This window comes from Bufo bufo, chromosome 2 (genome assembly GCF_905171765.1).
Source record: "Bufo bufo chromosome 2, aBufBuf1.1, whole genome shotgun sequence".
In the NCBI taxonomy this organism is placed as follows: domain Eukaryota; kingdom Metazoa; phylum Chordata; class Amphibia; order Anura; family Bufonidae; genus Bufo; species Bufo bufo.
The window spans coordinates 147,175,497-147,193,590 of NC_053390.1; positions in this window are offsets into that span (position 1 = coordinate 147,175,497).

Sequence of the window (18,094 nt, forward strand, 5' to 3'; positions counted from 1 at the left end):
TTTGGACACACCTTCTCATTCAAAGAGTTTTCTTTATTTTCATGACTAGGAAGGCATCAAAACTATGAATTAACACATGTGGAATTATATACATAACAAACAAGTGTGAAACAACTGAAAATATGTTGTATTCTAGGTTCTTCAAAGTAGCCACCTTTTGCTTTGATTACTGCTTTGCACACTCTTGGCATTCTCTTGATGAGCTTCAAGAGGTAGTCCCCTGAAATGGTCTTCCAACAGTCTTGAAGGAGCTCCCAGAGATACTTAGCACTTGTTGGACCTTTTGCCTTCACTCTGCGGTCCAGCTCACCCCAAACCATCTCGATTGGGTTCAGGTCCAGTGACTGTGGAGGCCAGGTCATCTAGCGCAGCACCTCATCACTCTCCTTCATGGTCAAATAGCTCTTACTTTCAAAGTTTTCCCAATTTTTCGGCTGGCTGACTGACCTTCATTTCTTAAAGTAATGATGGCCACTCGTTTTTCTTTACTTAGCTGCTTTTTTCTTGCCATAATACCAATTCTAACAGTCTATTCAGTAGGACTATCAGCTGTGTATCCACCTGACTTCTCCTCAACGCAACTGATGGTCCCAACCCCATTTATAAGGCAAGAAATCCCACTTATTAAACCTGACAGGGCACACCTGTGAAGTGAAAACCATTTCAAGGGACTACCTCTTGAAGCTCATCAAGAGAATGCCAAGAGTGTGCAAAGCAGTAATCAAAGCCTAAGGTGGTTACTTTGAAGAACCTAGAATATGACATATTTTCTGTTGTTGTTTCACACTTGTTTGTTATGTATATAATTCCACATGTGTTAATTCATAGTTTTGATGCCTTCAGTGTGAATCTACAATTTTCATAGTCATGAAAATAAAGAAAACTCTTTGAATGAGAAGGTGTGTCCAAACTTTTGGTCTGTACTGTACATATATTTTTTACTATTTATTTTCTACTACATTTTTACTATCTATGTTCCTTGTAGACTTGATAAATGGGTCGTCGAGACCCCGAAACGCGTTGTCTCGTAATAAACTTTGTTGTATCCTGCATCGGGTTGTGGTAATGCGCCTTATGATCGTCTATTAGCTGGATCACTCCATCGTGACAAGCTGAGATACGTTTTCTGTTGTCGGGGTGGCAGGTGCCACTGTCACTCCAGAGGTAGATGAAGAGGCCGAGACTGCAACAGAAGAGGAAGCAGGAGGATCCAGAGATCTTTCTTGGTTTTTAAGGTGTCTACTCCACTGCAGCTCATGCTTTGCACTTAGATGCCTGGTCATGCAGGTTGTGCTCAGGTTGAGAACGTTTATGCCTTTCTTCAGGCTCTGATTGCACAGCATGCAAACCATTCGTGTCTTGTCGTCAGCACGTTGTCTGAAGAAATGCCACGCCAGGGAACTCCTTGGAGCTGGCTTTGGTGTGCTCGGTCCCTTGCTGCGTTGGACAGTAGCAGGCGTACTATCTAGAGGACGGCCGCTCCGCTTTGGCATCCTGCTCCCTCTTCTGCTGTGTTTGAGAGTCACCAAAAAGCAGAAGAGACCGCTGCATGGCTTGGGGCTCAGACTGCTTGGCTGATTTGCAAGGGGGTGAGGTGAAAGACTGATGGAAATCGGCTGCAGGTGCTAACTCTGATCTTCCAGCAGGAGACTGGGTGGGAGACAATGTAAAGGAACTAGAGGCACTGTCAGCAACCCAATCTACTATCGCCTGTACTTGTTCTGGCCTCACCATTCGTAGAGCCGCATTAGGCCCGACCAAATAACGCTGAAGGTTCTGTCGCCTACTCGCACCTGAGGAAGGTGTTTCACTTGTACGTGTAGCTGGCACAGATCAACCACATCCTATCCCTGCAACAGGAGCTCCACCAGCAGCACCACGACTTTTATTTGACACTCTCCTCATTCTCAACAAATTTAGGATCTTGCCCAAAATGGGTGTTTTTTTAATAACAGAAGATAACAGCAGTATCTAATGCATGTATTTCACACCGACAGATGCAGCAAAGGCTGCAAATTTAGTATTTGGCCCAAAATGGGTGTTTTTTTTATAACAGAAGATAACAGCAGTATCTAATGCGTTTATTTCACACTGACAGATGCAGCACAGGCTACAAATTTAGCATTTTCCCCAAAATGGGTGGTTTTTTTTTAATAACAGAAGATAACAGCAGTATCTAATGCGTGTATTTCACAATGACAAATGCAGAAAAGGCCGCAAATTTAGTATTTGGCCCAAAATGGGTGTTTTTTTAATAACAGAAGATAACAGCAGTATCTAACACGTGTATTTCACAAAGACAGATGCAGCAATGGCTGCAAATTTAGTATTTGGCCCAAAATGGGTGTTTTTTTAATAACACAAGATAACAGCAGTATCTAACGCGTGTATTTCACACTGACAGATGCAGCAAAGGCTTCAATTTTAGTATTTTTCCCCAAATGGGTGTTTTTTTTTTAATAACAGAAGATAACAGCAGTATCTAACGCGTGTATTTCACACTGACAGATGCAGCAAAGGCTGCATTTTTCCCCAAATGGGTGTTTTTTTTAATAACAGAAGATAACAGCAGTATCTAACACATTTATTTCACACTGACAGATGTAGCAATGGCCACAAATTTAGTATTTTGCCCAAAATGGGTGTTTTTTTTAATAACAGAAGATAACAGCAGCATCTAACACGTGTATTTCACACTGACAGATGCAGGAAAAGGCCCTAAATTTAGTATTTGGACAAAATGGGTGGTTTTTTTTATAACAGAAGATAACAGCAGTATCTAACGCATGTATGTCACACTGACAGATGCAGCAAAGGCCGCAAATTTAGTATTTGGCCCAAAATGGGTGTTTTTTTAATAACAGAAGATAACAGCAGTAGCTAACGTGTGTATTTCACACTGACAGATGCAGCAAAGGCTGCAAATTTAGTATTTTGCCCAAAATGGGTGTGTTTTTAATAACAGAAGATAACAGCAGTATCTAACGCGTGTATTTCAAACTGACAGATGCAGCAATGGCCGCAAATTAAGTATTTGGCCCAAAATGGGTGTTTTTTTTAACAACAGAAGATAACAGCAGTATCTAACGCGTGTATTTCACACTGACAGATGCAGCAAAGGCTGCAAATTTAGTATTTTTCCCAAAATGGGTGCTTTATGTACGGTAATAACAGAAGATAACAGCAGTATCTAACTTGTGTACTTCACACTGACAGATGCAGCAAAGGCTGCACATTTAGTATTTTTCAATAAATGGGTGCTTTTTTTATAAACAGAATATGACAGCAGTATATAACGCTTGTATTTCACACTGACAGATGCAGCGAGGGCTGTAAAATTTTGTATTTTGCCCCAAAAGGGTGTTTTTTAAAACCAATAAAATTATTTCAGTATTTCAAGCTAAAATTGCACACTGACAAATGCTGCATAGGCCCCAGATGGAGGGTATTGCCAAAAATAGGTGCTTTTTTAAACCCAGAAAATTATTGCTGCATTTTAAGCTTGAATTTAACAATGACAGATGCAGCAAACGCCGCAAAATTAGGATTTTGCCCTAAATGGGTGTTTTTTTAATAACAGAATATGACAGCAGTATATAACGCTTGTATTTCACACTGACAGATGCAGCAAGGACTGTAAAATTTTGTATTTTGCCCCAAAAGGGTGATTTTTAAAACCCAGAAAATAATTGCAGTAATTCAAGCTTAAATTGCACACTGACAAATGCTGCATAGGCCCCAGATGGAGGGTATTGCCAAAAGTGGGTGCTTTTTTAAACCCAGAAAATTATTGCTGTTTTTCAAGCTTGTATTTAACAATGACAGATGCAGCAAACACTGCAAAATTAGGATTTTGCCCTAAATGGGTGTTTTTTTAATAACAGAATATGACAACAGCATATAACGCTTGTATTTCCCACTGACAGATGCAGCAAGGGCTGTAAAATTTTGTATTTTGCCCCAAAAGGGTGTTTTTTAAAACCCATAAAATTATTTCAGTATTTCAAGCTAAAATTGCACACTGACAAATGCTGCATAGGCCCCAGATGGAGGGTATTGCCAAAAATAGGTGCTTTTTTAAACCCAGAAAATTATTGCTGCATTTTAAGCTTGAATTTAACAATGACAGATGCAGCAAACGCTGCAAAATTAGGATTTTGCCCTAAATGGGTGTTTTTTTAATAACAGAATATGACAGCAGTATATAACGCTTGTATTTCACACTGACAGATGCAGCAAGGACTGTAAAATTTTGTATTTTGCCCCAAAAGGGTGATTTTTAAAACCCAGAAAATAATTGCAGTAATTCAAGCTTAAATTGCACACTGACAAATGCTGCATAGGCCCCAGATGGAGGGTATTGCCAAAAGTGGGTGCTTTTTTAAACCCAGAAAATTATTGCTGTTTTTCAAGCTTGTATTTAACAATGACAGATGCAGCAAACACCGCAAAATTTGGATTTTGCCCTAAATGGGTGTTTTTTTAATAACAGAATATGACAACAGCATATAACGCTTGTATTTCCCACTGACAGATGCAGCAAGGGCTGTAAAATTTAGTATTTTGCCCCAAAAGGGTGTTTTTTAAAACCCATAAAATTATTGCAGTATTTCAAGCTTAAATTGCACACTGACAAATGCTGCATAGGCCCCAGATGGAGGGTATTGCCAAAAATGGGTGTTTTTTAAAACCCAGAAAATTATTTCAGTATTTCAAGCTTAAATTGCACACTGACAAATGCTTCAAAGGCCACAAATGTAGTGTCTTGCCAAAAATGGGTGATTTTTTTTAAAACCCAGAATATAATTGCAGTATTTCAAGCTTCTATTTGGCTGTCACAAATGCACATATGCTGTGCTGGTGCACAGAACTTGCATAAAATGGCCACCGCCGCCCACCTAACTAACAGACAGATAAAAGTTATTTTTCTGTGTCACTGGGCTCGGGGCAGGGTAAAAAGATTGTGCAATTGCACCCACAAAACAAAATCTAGGTAGATCGTTGAGTTAACAAGCACTTCAGATTAAAGATTCTGTCCTATTCTCTCCCTCACAGCAGCAGCATCCTCTCCCTACACTAAGCACAGCAGAGTGACGTGCAGCGCTACGTGACTCCAGATTATATAGAGGCTGGGTCACATGCTGGACTGGCCAATCACAGCCATGCCATTAGTAGGCCTGGCTGTGATGGCTTCTAAGGGCACACAAGTTAACCGCTTGTTGATTGGCTGCTCTGCAGCCTTTCAAAAGGCGCCATTAAATCGCCGAACCCCGAACCCGAACCCGAACTTTTACTGAAAAGTTCTGGTTCGGGTCCGGGGTCCAAAAATCCTAAAGTTCCGTACGGTAAAGTTCGGGTTCGCTCAACCCTACCCAAGAGCTTAAAGAGTACCGAGTTTTCAAAAAAAGTTTGCATAATGGCTGTGCATCATTGAAGAATCATAACTGTGAAGGAATAATTATGTTTGTGCTTCCCTAATGTTTTCTAGCCATATTATTCCCTAGATTCATTTCGCTCAGGTGCGTATCCCTTCTGACAGCACTATACTGCTGTGATATCCCTTACTTCCCACTATGGTTTTTTTCAACTCCAGAGCTCACAGAACAGATAAGGAGGGATACATCACACCTACAGACACACAGGCGGCACCGGTGATGTTCAGAAGCAGTGTAGAAGCAGTTTTGCTATTAGGCTCAGGATCTCAGCTAGCTCTGACACGCCCCCCACTTCCTCTCTGCCGTCTTCTGTGTTTGTTACCAAGGATGGATCTTTGCTGACAACAGGCAGTGGACTGTAACTTAGGTGGAAGTGAGACCCCTAGTGGCCTAGACTTTACTACATTTTTTCAGATGGATGCAGGCATATTTTTTAAATGAAGTGATTTTAGAAATTTGCTAGTTACACCATTCTCTATTAAATGAGCTGATCCCAGGGAAGGTAGTTGTAATGGATTTGGTAGTTTAATTATTACCAAGACAAGGAATACACACATCGATATGAATGTGTATTTGTACCTACATGGGTATATGTAAAAGAATGTGACCTGTGCAACGCACTCCTCCTCTAACAAGGATTCTGTACTTAGATGCTAGGGCTTCAACAGGTATTACCTGGGCCTGTTGCGATGCAGCAGTGGGGCATACAGAAGGTAAAGGAATATATGCAGTAATCAGGGACAGTATAGTGGTCAGCTCGCTGTGTCAGAACCAGAGTAGAGCAAGTACAAGAAGGCAATATACACTGACCAAAAATATAAACGCAACACTTTCGGTTTTGCTCCCATTTTGCATGAGCTGAACTCAAAGATCTGATACATTTTCTACATACACAAAAGACCCATTACTCTCAAATATTGTTCACAAATCTGTCTACATTTGTGTTAGTGAGCACTTCTCCTTTGCCAAGATAATCCATTCCACCTTACAGGTGTGGCATATCAAGGTGCTGATTAGACAGTATGAATATTGCACAGGTGTGCCTTAGAATGCCCACAATAAAATGCCAATCTGAAATATGCACAGTTTTACCTTACAGGGGAGGTGGGGCGGTTAGAAAACTAGTCAACGTGTCATATGCCATCGAATGTGAGCATTTGCCCACTCAAGTCAGTTACGACGACGAACTGCAGTCAGGTCCAGACCCTGATGAGGACTACAAGCATGCAGATGAGCTTCCCTGAGACGGTTTCTGACAGTTTGTGCAGAAATTCTTTGGTTATGCAAACCGATTGCTGCTGCAGCTGTCTGGGTGGCTGGATGTGGAGGTTCTGGGCTGGTGTGGTTACACGTGGTCTGCGGTTGTGAGGCTAGTTGGATGTACTGCCAAATTCTCTGAAACGCCTTTGGAGACGGCTTATGGTAGAGAAATGAACATTCATTGCATGGGCAACAGCTCTGGTAGACATTCCTGCAGTCAGCATGCAAACATCTGTGGCATTGTGCTGTGGGATCAAACTGCACATTTCAGAGTGGCCTTTTATTGTGGGAAGTCTAAGGCACACCTGTCCAATATTCATGCTGTCTAATCAGCACCTTGATATGCCACACCTGTGAGGTGGGATGGATTATCTCGGCAAAAGAGAAGTGCTCACTAACACAGATTTAGACAGATTTGTGAACAATATTTGAGAGTAATAGGTTTTTTGTGTATGTACAAAATGTTTCAGATCTTTGAGTTCAGCTCATACAAAATGGGAGCAAAACCAAAAGTGTTGCGTTTATATTTTTGGTCAGTGTAGATGCAAATCTAGTGAACAGTCCAGGAGTCAGGTTACCAGCAATCAGCCAGACAATGGTAAATCCAGAAGTGGTCAGGAGCAAAGCCCAGGTCAAAATCACAGAACATCCACAGGATAAACTAGCTTAACACAGGAACTAGATAAAAATCTCAATAACCAGCAAAGAATCCTGGTTAGGCTGCCCTGTACCTATTCAGGATTTGATCAGGATTCTTGATTGAGTTTTTGAAGCCAAAATCAATCGTGGATCATAAAAGGATCATTAAAGGGAATCTGTCACTGCAAATTCACAAATTAAACTGTTCTGGTGCCACGTAGTTGACATGTGCAGTATCCATATAAAACATATTTTTATTATTAATTTTTTGATATTCTGAGCCCCAATAAAACGTATTTTAATTCATAAATAAAATGGAAGTGGGGCACTCTCTTAAGTAAAGGGATCTTTATTACACAATATATACAATAAATTGACAATGTAAAATGGGTTTAGGGTACAATAATATAATAGCAGCAAATAGAAGAAAAGTAGAAGAAAAGTCCGAAGTAACAGCCCTTGAGACCGGGACCTCACAAGCTGACCGTACCGAGTCGAGGACTCACCGTCCAGTATAAAGACCTCCGGGTAAGGTTGCACAGATTCCACATAAGCGATCGCTTCTCTCCCAAACACAGCGGGACGCCGCTGTATGCTTCAATAGCTATTACGCTACTACTTGAACTATTGAAAGCTACACCGCTTGGAACCTGGATATCACACATACGTGTATCGATAAAATGTTGCAGGCTCACTGACTTACCATCTATAAACTATCTATGAATAGGAAAGACTCTGCTCAATTATCGATAGAGGTATACAAGAGACTGGTCCTAGTCAGGAACCTTTTTTTCATTTAACTATTTATTCCCCTAATACTTTGATACAATACATATGCTAAACGAATATCAGTGCAAGCTAAGATTTTTATGATAATTTATTTCGAATACAATCTATACCGAATACTTATCGAATTTTTATCTGGAAATCCGAATATATTTATAATATTTTTATTGCATTAATTGGGATCGATATCTATGTTGATTGTGATTTAACATATTTTAACACTTCGCAGGGCTGCTACTTTTCTTCTACTTTTCTTCTATTTGCTGCTATTATATTATTGTACCCTAAACCCATTTTACATTGTCAATTTATTGTATATATTGTGTAATAAAGATCCCTTTACTTAAGAGAGTGCCCCACTTCCATTTTATTTATTTATTTCACTTTTTCAGACTGGGTGTTGTCTGTTAGTGGGAGCACCTCTACTTGGATCCCCACCCCATTCGAGTGCGACATTATTTTATATTTTAATTCATATTCAAATTACTTAAAAAGAGCCCAAAGAGCGGTCCCATCACTAACGGTACCAGGCACTCCCAACTTAATGGAGTCCAGCTTCTTCCCCTCTAAACTCAATGGCGCTTTATAAAAATATCTGGCTAAAATCTGGCAGGTATTGCAGTGAGCTGAGCTGTGCGCCTGCACAGAAATTCAACTAGTGGCTTGATGACATCAGGATGAGAGGGAGGAGCAAGGATAAATTCAATGTCACACATGGTTTGTTAAATCTGGCACATATTTAAGCCTAACACTTTTGTCTAGATAATGTCACTCCAGTTTTCGACACCACCCAATTACTGGAGCAAGTTTGCAACTTTTTTTTAACAAGGTCAAAGTGATAAATCTGGAGCGCAGCTAATTAACATAGCCAACCATGCCCACTTTCCAAAACTGGAGTGAATGGCGTAAATATGCAAAAACTTGCAAAATTGTTTCCCAAATAACCCCAAAAATTTACTAAAGCCCTATTTTGTGACATTATGAAGCCAGAATTCTAGAATGACATTCCCCCTTAGGACTTTATGTAGCACTTTTAATTGATTTTAACTTGATAGAATACAAGGCCAGATTAAGGCTGGTAGAGGCCGCTGGGTGATAAATTTGGTGGCTCCCCCTCCCACAGTTTGAATTTATATTGTAGCCATAGCAGTGGGCACTCTAGTAGGTGAACTTAGTCCAGGGCTTCTACACATTGCTCCTAATATAATATATTGTATATAATATATGGTATTATGTATACCATATAAATATATATATAGATATACTAGTGACACACACTGGGGGACATTTAAGACACTTTAAGTGTTAGCTAAGGGGAGACTCATAATTTGCTAAGGTATTAACCTTTTCCTGCCCATCGCCATACCTGTACGGCACTGAGCAGGTCTTTAAAGATGGTGCAATAGCAGGTGCAATAGCTGCCGAGTGCCTGGTGTTTTAAATAGCAGACACCCAGGGCTAATGTATGCGATCTACAATGACGTCGGTTGCACACAGATGCCGTGGTGAAATGTGAACATGGCATCTGGGAACTAAAAAACCCTAGCCTGCAACAGCTCTCCCTAGCGGGGATCGGGCAAGCCGGATAGAGTGTGCAGCAGCCTCATACCCATGAATGGTCCAATCCCTCAGGTGAATACCTTAAAAAAAATTGTGTAAAAAAAGTTATTTTTTGTCACCTTACATCACAAAAACTGTAATAGCAAGCGATCAAAAAGTCATATGCACCCCAAAATAGTGCCAATCAAACCGTCATCTCATCCTGCAAAAATCATACCCTACCCAAGATAATAGCCCAAAAACTGAAAAAACTATGGCTCTCAGATTATGGAAAAACTAAAACGTGATTTTTTTGTTTCAAAAATGAAATCATTGTGTAAAACTTACATAAATAAAAAAAAAGTATACATATAAGGTATCGCCGCGTACGTAATAACATGCTCTATAAAAATATGACATGCCCTAACCCCTCAGATGAACACCGTAAAAAAATAAAAATAAAAACGGTGTAAAAAAAGCCATTTTTTGTCACCTTACATCACAAAAAGTGTAATAGCAAGCGATCAAAAAATCAAATGCACCCAAAAATAGTGCCAATCAAACCGTCATCTCATCTCGCAAAAATCATACCCTATCCGAGATAATCGCCCAAAAACTGAAAAAACTATGGCTCTCAGACTATGGAGAAACTAAAACATGATTATTTTTTTGTTTCAAAAATGATATTATTGTGTAAAACCTACATAAATAAAATAAAAAAGTATACATATTAGGTATCGCCGCATCCGTAATAACATGCTTTATAAAAATATCACATGATCTAACCCATCAGGTGAATACCATAAAAAAAAGTGTAAAAAAAGCAATTTTTTGTTACCTTGCCTCACAAAAAGTGTAATAGCAAGCGATCAAAAAGTCATATGCACCCCAAAATAGTGCCAATCAAACCGTCATCTCATCCCGCAAAAATCATACCCTACCCAAGATAATAGCCCAAAATTTGAAAAACTATGGCTCTCAGACTATGGAGACTCTAAAACATTATTTTATTTTATTTTCAAAAATTATATTATTGTGTAAAACTTACATAAATAAAAAAAAGTATACATATTAGGTATCGCCGCGTCCGTAATAACATGCTTTATAAAAATATCACATGACCTAACCCCTCAGGTGAATACCATAACAAAAGTGTAAAAAAGGCTATTTTTTGTCACCTTACATCACAAAAAGTGTAATAGCAATCGATCAAAAAGTCATACGCACCCCAAAATAGTGCCAATCAAACCCTCATCTCATCCCGAAAAAATCATACCCTACCCAAGATAATAGCCCAAAAACTGAAAAAACTGTGGCTCTCAGACTATGGAAACACTAAAACATGATTTCTTTTGTTTAAAAAATGAAATCATTGTGTAAAACTTACATAAATACAAAAAGTATACATATTAGGTATCACCGTGTCCGTAATAACATGCTTTATAAAAATATCACATAACCTAACCCATCAGATGAATACCATTAAAAAAAAGTGTAAAAAAAGCAATTTTTTGTCACCTTGCTTCACAAAAACTGTAATAGCAAGCGATCAAAAAGTCATACGCACCCTAAAATAGGGCCAATCAAACCGTCATCTCCTCCCGCAAAAATCATACCCTACCCAAGATAGTCGCCCATAAACTGAAAAAAATATGGCTCTCAAACTATGGAAACACTAAAACGTTTTTTTTTGTTTCAAAAATTAAATAATTGTGTAAAACTTACATAAATTAAAAATTGTATACATATTAGGTATCGCCGCGTCCGTGACAACCTGCTCTATAAAAATACCACATGATCTAACCTGTCAGATGAATGTGGTAAATAGCAGGAAAAAAAAAAACGGTGCCAAAACAGCTATTTCTTGTTACCTTCCCTCACAAAAAGTGTAATATAGAGCAACCAAAAATTATATGTACCCTAAACTAGTACCAACAAAACTGCCACCCTATCCCGTAGTTTCTAAAATGGGGTCACTTTTTTGAGGTTTCTACTCTAGGGGTGCATCAGGGGGGCTTCAAATGGGACATGGTGTCAAAAAAACAGTCCAGCAAAATCTGCCTTCCAAAAACTGTATGGCATTCCTTTCCTTCTGCGCCCTGCCGTGTGCCCGTACAGCAGTTTAAAACCACATATGGGGTGCTTCTGTAAACTACAGAATCAGGGCCATAAATAATGAGTTTTGTTTGGCTGTTAACCCTTGCTTTGTAACTGGAAAAAAATTATTAAAATGGAAAATCTGCCAAAAAAGTGAAATTTTGAAATTGTATCTCTATTTTCTATTAATTCTTGTGGAACTCCTAAAGGGTTAACAAAGTTTGTAAAATCAGTTTTGAATACCTTGAGGGGTGTATTTCTAGATTGGGGTCATTTTTGGGTGGTGTCTATTATGCAAGCCTCACAAAGGGACTTCAGACCTGAACTGGTCCTTAAAAAGTGGGTTTTTGAAAATTTCAGAAAAATTTAAAGATTTGCTTCTAAACTTCTAAGCCTTGTAATATCCCCAAAAAATAAAATATCATTCCCAAAATGATCCAAACATGAAGTAGACATATGTAAAGTAATAACTATTTTTGGAGGTATTACTATGTATTATAGAAGTAGAGAAATTGAAAGGAATTGGTATTTTTTTATAAATAAAAATGATTTTTTTTTTTACTCCATTTTACCAATGTCATGAAGTACAATATGTGACAAAAAAACATTCTCAGAATGACTTGGATAAGTCAAAGCGTTTTAAAGTTATCACCACATAAAGTGACACTGGTCAGATTTGCAAAAAATGGCCTGATCCTTAAGGTGAAAATGAGCCTGGTCCCTAAGGGGTTAAAAGGGCGGGCACCGTGGACGTCACTGTTAAATGGGCGGGCACAGTGGAGGTCACTGTTAAGGAGGTTGTCACAGCTGTCATGGTCTGGTGGTAGTGGACCGTGACACTTTTGTCGTGCATGCTTGTTGCTGGAGGCAACATGGTGTTTAGCTTGATTTTACACTTCCCCTTGTAGGCTGGTGTTCCTTCTGATTTTGGTTTGTTTAGGGTTAAAGGAGTGTGCTAGGTGGGGCTGGGTGTTGCCTCATGGCTCTTCTTATTCTGGAGTTGTGAGCGGGAGGTGGGTTATATGTCTGCCTTTGTATGAGTAGGAGCTTTGCTCCTCTCTGGTTGTGTCACCTGTCCGTGAGGGCCTCCTTGTGGAACATCAAGGTCTTGGCAATGTCTTCCTGATGTTTCCCCGTGTCCCCTTCACCTTCCTCAAGGTCTTTGGCAATGTCATCCCTATGTTTCTCCGTGTTCCCTTACCGTTCCTCACCTGTTTATGATGATTGATGTGGGTTTATGTACAGGGTGTTTATTGTATGTCATTTGGTGTTCCATGTCTAGTCTATTTGGTGTTTGTAGTCCAGCATGGTTATTTGACATTTCCTCTGTCTGTGCCTGCAGAAGTGTGCTCCATGGTTTCCCGGAGGGGTGAACCACAAGTCAGCAGGCTGTTGTTCCACCCAGTCATTGTGGCAGGTAAGTGGTGGTTGTTCCAGTGCGTGTCATTTGCGCTGGGCTCTTACCTGCCATTATGTGTTTATGCTTGCTCTCTTCTCCTTTATTGTTGCTAGGCCTGTGGGAGACTCCGGTACTTCTGTTTATTGGAGGAACCGGTTGTCTCTTTCTCCTGAGAATACCATCAGGGATCATCAGGGCAAATTAGGGTCCAAGGTTCCGGGTATGAGCCCTCCCACCATCAGTTTTGGCTCATACAGTCAGGAGGTCAGGGATTGTATTTAGGGATGCATAGGAGGTGACCTGATCCCTTATCCTGGCTTCCAGGCCTAGTGGCATGGTCTATATAGACATTGTGCAGTGTTTTTTTTCCCCCCACTCCCACTCCCGTGACAGGGGCAGGCCGCTGTGGAGGTCACTGTTAAAGGGGCGGGCACTGTGGAGGTCACTGTTAAAGGGGCGGGCACTGTGGAGGTCACTGTTAAAGGGGCAGGCACTGTGTAGGCCACTGTTAAAGAGTCGGGCACTGTGGAGGTCACTGTTAAAGGGGCATGCACTGTGGAGGTTGCTGTTATGGGGGACACTGTCGATATATTTTACCGACACACAGATACATTAACTGAAATAAATATAAATATAAATATACCCGTGCAAAGCTGAGTCCTTCTACTCTGCTTTCTTTCTTTTCATGCCACTTGATGACCAAGATTCTTTTGATCAATTAACTTCATCTAGCTGTCAAATCCAAGCAATTAAGATTTGTATCAGATTTTCACTGAATTGAACCCCCTGTGCACATTTCTATAATTATAACAGCTGAAGTGCTTCACTCATGTCGGGAGATCAGCCGGGAAAAAGTGTTGCACTCATAATAATTGCTACTCCTGCTGCTTCTCCATTGAGACCTATTTATCCTTTATTAAATATGAATTTGAGTCTAATTTATTTACGAAAGGTTATTAGTCTATGAAAATCATATAAATTCATTGCACTGTACATCTGAGTAAGTAAGCTAATGACACCGGAAGCTTCCTCCATGAACATGCATGTTTATGGTCATATAGTCAGTCTTACATATAGTAAGTGTAGATGACAAAATATAAAAGTATTAAAGGAAAACTTCCATTAGAAAGGGGTATTTTTCAAAAAACTAGCTGGCACTATAACATTGAACATTAAATACAAATGTCCTTCCATAGCAGTTAGCACAGGGAGATAAAACTCCTATATACATAGGAACCTACTATTAATTTACTGCTTCTGCATGGGAAATATGTTATCTGTTAGTATAATAATAGATTACACCAAATTGAAATAGCTCAAACAAAATAAATGCTGTGTATGAACAAATAAACTCTGCCACACCAAAACATAATATACAGCATACAATTGATCTAAGAAAATATTTTATTTATCACATATTAGAAAATTACATAAGTTAAAAGTACCACAAGCATTAGGTCACATGTCAAAAATCCAGACCCCTTGACTGATAATACTAATACCGAGTCTCCCTTGCCCTTGTTAAACAATAAGGACAATATTTCAGATCACAAAGTACGACCATTATATATAATAAACTCCAAGTGGAGAAACAAGTAATTGATGGGAGAAAACAATTATCACAGAGAAAAAATGTATCAGTCTAAAGTGCCAAGTGCCATACATTCCATACAACAATCATCAAAGAGTATTCAATGGAATAAATAATACAGACCGGTGTGGTTCAGACCACGACACGCGGTTTCGCGTGTAGCTTACTCAGGGGAAGATAATCTATATAATAATCTATATAATAATAGATTAGTAGAACTGGGATGACAATATGACAGCTCTGTTCTTATCTTGATACATAAAGAAGGCCACACAAGAGCACTGCACGTATAGTGTAATTTGTGATGTTCTAATTGAGTCACTTATTACCCTTCCCTCTCTGGTCACAGTGAATGGTCTGAGTAAGGACATCAAACAAACGAGAAAGCTAAAGATGCAGGAAAGGAAGTAGACTACATGGAGTGACAAAAAAAATTATATGAAGAAAACCATCGATCTGTTTTTTCTTTTTCTTTTTAAAAAAAACAACATAGATACTCACATATTGGCTAGTAAGGCTGAGTTCACATAATCGTTTAGCTTTCCGTTCTTCTGATCCATGAGAAAAAGAAAGATACTTTTTTTTTTTTAAACGGTTCCATTATTTTAAGCATCAGCTATGATCAGTTTGCATCGGTTTGTGTCATGTCTGTCAGATATCAGTTATTTTTGACGGGCGAAAAAGTCCTTTTTTTTTACTAGATCCGTTTTTTTCTTTATTTTTCTGTTTTTCTGACTGATCAGAAGAATGGAAAATTAAATGGTTATGTGTACTCAAAAATATAGACTGGAAGGTGATCCAAAATTCATTAAGTATATACATAAAACTTAACGATTAATTATATCTAATAAAAATAGATGGCCCTCTTGATAAATAATATAGGTAAACAAAAAATTTAAACAATAGCACGAAGCTTCTAACAAAGTTAATCCTCACAAAGTCAATAGGTGAATAAAAAACAAGAAGCTTATCTGGTAGTAGGAATAGTAGTGCACGGCGGCACTTGAAAATCAAAACCGTTTGTCCTACCACTCTGTTGTCAGGTTCCAGGACACCTTGGTTCTCCCAACAGGCAAGATGCAGATGTCCATGCGGAGAAAGGAGGGAAAGGGTGACCCCGTTCAGAACCTTTCTCTAAGTAAACTGGCCCTATTTCCCCCTATCCTAATTATTCCCTACATGCATGTTTAGTTTTTTAAAAGAAAAACTCATCAGGGGAAATATAAGCTGGGTGTAGCAAGGGACAAGCTGAAATAAATGCTGTCAAGTAGCGGTGTAAAATAAGAAATTCTGACCTTTATGCTGCAAAAGCCACTGAACCAAGCCTGTGGCTTAGGTTTCTGCTGCACCAAAAAAAGAATAGTGCCTATGATATTGCGCAATTCAGAGAAGTGCAAATAGGGGTGGTGGTAGCATTAGATGAGCGCCCCACTCCTCCATGAACAGTGGCCTGGTGCTTCCTGCGGGCTGTGTTTTGGCCTAAAGATGAGGCCCAACCCGCTAGTATTTAAAATCTGGGCAGCCTCAGAACAAGGCTTGGTTCACGGTGTGGTGATGTCCGTGACGCCGCTGGGCGCATTCGTGCATGCGCGGTCCATACAAGACAGATTGTCGGGCATCTCAGGCGCTCGTGGCGTGGTGATGTAAGTGAGATCTAATAACGTCACCACGTCGGGCCACGTCAGATATACGCGGTCCAAATTAACAAGGTTTCCGGGAAATCGGGACGCATTCCCGGCTCTTGTCAAAAGCGCGGTCCCTAATGTGGGGCCGCGTAAAGTAAGGAATGGCATTTGTCACGTGAAAATTATTTTGGAGGCCTGGGTGTAGTGGCCAAAGACACTGAACATGGAAGAATTGATAGACAAAACAAATTAATACATTAGGATGGTAGTTAAAGAAAAAGGAGGGGGGGACCTAGTTAAATCAATAAAATAGAGGGGAATGAGGCAAAGGAAGGGGGGGGAGAAGGAGAGAAAGGAAAAGCAAATATTTATGCTAAAGGAAGAGGATGGCTAGGGAAACATAGAAACATAGAATGTGTCGGCAGATAAGAACCATTTGGCCCATCTAGTCTGCCCAATATACTGAGTACTATGGATAGCCCCTGGCCCTATCTTATATGAAGGATGGCCTTATGCCTATCCCATGCATGCTTAAACTCCTTCACTGTATTTGCAGCTACCACTTCTGCAGGAAGGCTATTCCATGCATCCACTACTCTCTCAGTAAAGTAATACTTCCTGATATTACTTTTAAACCTTTGCCCCTCTAATTTAAAACTATGTCCTCTTGTAGCAGTTTTTCTTCTTTTAAATATTCTCTCCTCTTTTGCCTTGTTGATTCCCTTTATGTATTTAAAAGTTTCTATCATATCCCCTCTGTCTCGTCTTTCTTCCAAGCTATACATGTTAAGGTCCTTTAATCTTTCCTGGTAAGTTTTATCCTGCAATCCATGTACCAGTTTAGTAGCTCTTCTCTGAACTCTCTCCAAAGTATCAATATCCTTCTGGAGATATGGTCTCCAGTACTGAGCACAATACTCCAAATGAGGTCTCACTAGTGCTCTGTAGAGCGGCATGAGCACCTCCCTCTTTCTACTGGTAATTCCTCTCCCTATACACCCAAGCATTCTGCTAGCATTTCCTGCTGCTCTATGACATTGTCTGCCTACCTTTAAGTCTTCTGAAATATTCTTTTTAGAGCACAAGATGGCTAGAGAGAGCACTCCAACCATCATTATCAGACAAGGAAAATATATATATACAAAATCATTATATAAGATAAAACAGCTAAAATTGAACTGTTAGTTTAAGCCAAGGGGTGAGACGGTACGCAAGATGAAGGTCCAATGGGCTTTATGTTGTAACTACTTGCGGTCCTAATCACCTCCTCGAATTGGGCATAGGACCGCTTCAATGCCCATGATTTTTATACTCTTAGGGTTGCCCTGATGATGATCATGGACATGTCTAGACACAGCCATGTCCCTCTTATTCTCAATGTCCCCCAAATGTTCCCCTACACGTCTACGTAATTCCCGTCTGGTCTTACTTATGTATTATTTTTGACAGTCACAGGTGATTTTATAAATTACCCCCCGGATACCACAGTTAATGAAGTCTCTGATGGGAAAACTACATTGTAAATTAGTACTGAAGAAGGATTTGTCAGTCTGTATAGGGCTGCAGGCAACACAGCCACTGCATCTAAAACAGCCCACTTCTGGGAACGGGTCTGTAGTGGCTGTGAACAAGAAGGTCCCTAAGACTACTGCCCCTTCTAAATGTGATCTGTGGATATTCATGGATAATCTCCCTAATATCGGGATCCATGAGAAGTATGGGC